Here is a 3,684-nt window from a genome sequence, read left to right on the forward strand (position 1 = left end):
ATAAAAAGAACCAAGATAGATAAAAAGGTAAGAAAAATATGGAAAAAGTTAAAACCTTTATATATGGAATATAAACTATTGCAATTAACTAAAGGAAGTAATAATGAAAAAGATCATTTAATAAATATAATTTCGAACACAGAATATAAATATGTTTGCTATTTGAAAAAACAGTATGAACAAAGAAATTTATAAACAACAATTAATAGAAAAAATAACGGAAAAAATAGCTGAAAAAGAACAAGAATTACAACATAGAAAAAGAAGGTTAGAAGAAAATATATTAGCAGAAGTATGTAATAAATCAATACTAACACAAAGAAAAAATATATCTATGTTAAAATTAGAATTAGATTGTCTTGAATATGAGTTACAACATACTATAATACATAAATTATAATGAATAAAGAAGAATTTGCAGTAGACGAAAAAACATATGAAAATCAAGACGGAATGGTAATAAAAATAATATTTTCAAATCTAGGAAGAAGATATAAAAAAAATAGGAAAAATCTATACTTAATGTTAGAAAAAGAAACAGCAAATTAGAAGATAGTTTAACAGCTATGATAAGAATAACAAAAGAAAATGAAGAAATAGACAAATCAAAAGAAATTGAAAAAATAAAAATACAAGCAAAACAAGAAGTACAACATTTAGAAGAAATAAAAAATACAAGGATAAGTGAATTAGAAAAGGAATTAGCTAGGTTAAAATTATTTTATGAAAATAAGCAAAAACATAAGGAAAAAGATAAAGAGCTTGAATTAACTAATGAAATAAAAGAAATGGAACAAAAATTAAATGAAGATATTGAGATAAATGAAGTAAATGAAATAGATGAAAATGAAAATGACCAAAAATCAGAAATAAGTGACATAAGTGAGACATATACAGAAATCTTAGAACAGACAAATAAACTTAAAAAAATTAGAAATAAACACAGGAGATATGAATAGACCTAGTACGTCAAGAGTAAAAACCCCAGATAATAGTCCCAGAAATAGTCCTAGATGTAGTCCTAGGTGGGCAATACCAACTTATTATACAGAAAGTTATGAACAATCAGATAGAAAAATGCAATATGGAACAGTAGATTAAATAAAAATTGGATACCGAAACCAATAAGTGAACAATATAATTTCTTAGATTTAGATTGTGTCACTGTCACGACCCAAATCCGGGCCGCGACAGGCACCCACACTTACCCTCCTATGTGAGCGAACCAACCAATCTAAACCTTGACATTTCAATATAATATCAACAGAAGTAATGCGGAAGACTTAAACTCATTAATAAAATCAATAACTATTATTGTCCCCAAAATCTGGAAGTCATCATCACAAGAACATCTATGATCAAATTACTAAACTAAGAGTATTCTAAGGAGCTAAAATAAGTAAAAGCTAGTCCATGCCGGAAGTTCAAGGCATCAAGACATGAAGAGGAAGATCCAGTCCAAGCTAGAAGCATTAGCTCACCCTGATATCCGGAGTAATGAAGACTGGCTAGAGTTACTGTTGAGTCGAAGATGACGGCACGTTTGCTGCACTCCACTAATAAACAAGAAGAAACATAAAAGTAGGGGTCAGTACAAAACACGGGTACTGAGTAGATATCATCGGCCAACTCAAAATAGAAATCAATATATACCAAGTAATATCATAAAATCAACTATGATACTCAACATGTAGCAACAACAAGTACTATATCATTAACAATTACCGTCAAGTTCACACGTGAGGACTCAAGCCTCAATACCATACTCATTTGAGAATTTATGTTCATTAGATTGAGTATATTAACATCTTTCAAGATTAATTATCTTTATTCCTCTTGTGTCGGTACGTGACACTCCGCTCCCTCATATTCATTAATTCTCTTGTGTCGGTACGTGACACTCCGATCCCCTACTACTATGTGTCGGAACGTGACACTCCTATCCCCTAAATCTACGTGTTGGTTCGTGACACCTGATCCCCTAAATCTACGTGTCGGTTCATGACACCCGATCCCCTAAATCTACGTGTCGGTTCGTGACACACAATCCCTTAAATCTATGTGTCAGTTCATGACACCCGATCCAATAAATGTACGTGTCGGTTCGTGACACCTGATCCCCTAAATCTACGTGTCGGTTCGTGACACCCGATCCCCTAAATCTACGTGTCGGTTCGTGACACCCGATCCCCTAAATCTACGTGTCAAATTGTGACACCCGAAACCCTAAATCTACGTGTCGGTTCGTGACACCCGATCCCCTAATCTCATTCTATCAATTCATCAAGCCTTCTCCCATACCAACGCATCATCAATCTCATTACTTTAGTTCATCAAGCCTTCTCCCTTACCAAGGCAACATCATTAACAAGAGATTAGGTTTTTATCAAGATTTGGGATTCAATAGCTTCATCATGCTTAATATAATCACAATTATATAATCACGTTCATGCAAGCATACAATTAAGCACATAGCAGGGTTTACAATACTATCAATACATATCATTCGCTATTAAGAGTTTACGACGAATAGCATGAAACCATAACCTACCTCCACCGAATATTCGTGATCAAGCAAGCAATTTCCCAAGCTTTGTGTTTTTCCTCTCGTTCGATCCTCTCTCTATCGTTTCTCTTTCCTTCTCTTTGTTCTTTCTATTTTCTTTATTCAAACCCTCTTTCTTTTACCCTAATTAGTATATAATTAAGAATAAAAGATGGTAATAATAACCCACTAATTAACTTAAGGTTACCTCTTTTAACCCCTAAGTAATTAGACTTATTAACATTAACCCACTAACTTTATAATTAAAGTAGGAATAGTCAAAAACGTCCCTTAAAACGTATAAAGAAATCCGACCCAGACTGCGATTGCGCAACCTGTGACGGCCCGTCGCGCCTACGACGGTCCGTCCTGCTGCTCCGTCACAGACTTTAGAGACTCAATTTCTCTGAAGAGTCTGTGACGGTCCGTCACACCTGTGACGGTCCGTCCTGCCATTCCATTACGAAGTTCAGAGAGTCGATTTCAGTACCCAATTTTCAGTTTTTCTAAGTGTTTTGAAAAGAGACCCTGCGACGGTCCGTCGTGCCCATGACGGTCCGTCGTGGGGTCCGTCGCCTCAGCCTTTTTTCCAGAAATAAAATCCACAACTCAAAACGACTAAACAGGTCGTTACAGTCACATAAATAAATAAAGCAATATTACTATGGACAGGATATATATCTAAAAAGTTAATAGCTAACAAAATAGAAACAACAAAAACACCAAGATACATAGAAAGAACATTCGTAGGAACAACAAAATTATGGATAGAAAATCTACCCCAGAAAGTTTAGAAGTACTTAGGAATGAAAAGAAAATGGAAGGATCCCCATCAGCAACAAATATAGATATACTAGACAAATATGAATCAGCAATAAGAAATGAATTTGAAGGTATGACCACGGATATAAGGGAACAAAATAGAGAAAAAAATAATAAATAGACAACTTATGATAAAATTGGCTATATGTAAAATGTATTATATAGAAGAATATACTTGTGCATTCAAAGAATATTATTACAAATCTAAATACAATTTAGACGAAGCAAAAGAAATAAGAAAACAATATTTTACAAAATTACCAGAACCATTTGGTAATAAAATAATAAAGGATTGGAATAATGAAGGAATGGTAGAT

Source organism: Solanum lycopersicum, chromosome 6, assembly GCF_036512215.1.
Source record: "Solanum lycopersicum chromosome 6, SLM_r2.1".
Classification (NCBI taxonomy): Eukaryota; Viridiplantae; Streptophyta; class Magnoliopsida; order Solanales; family Solanaceae; genus Solanum; species Solanum lycopersicum.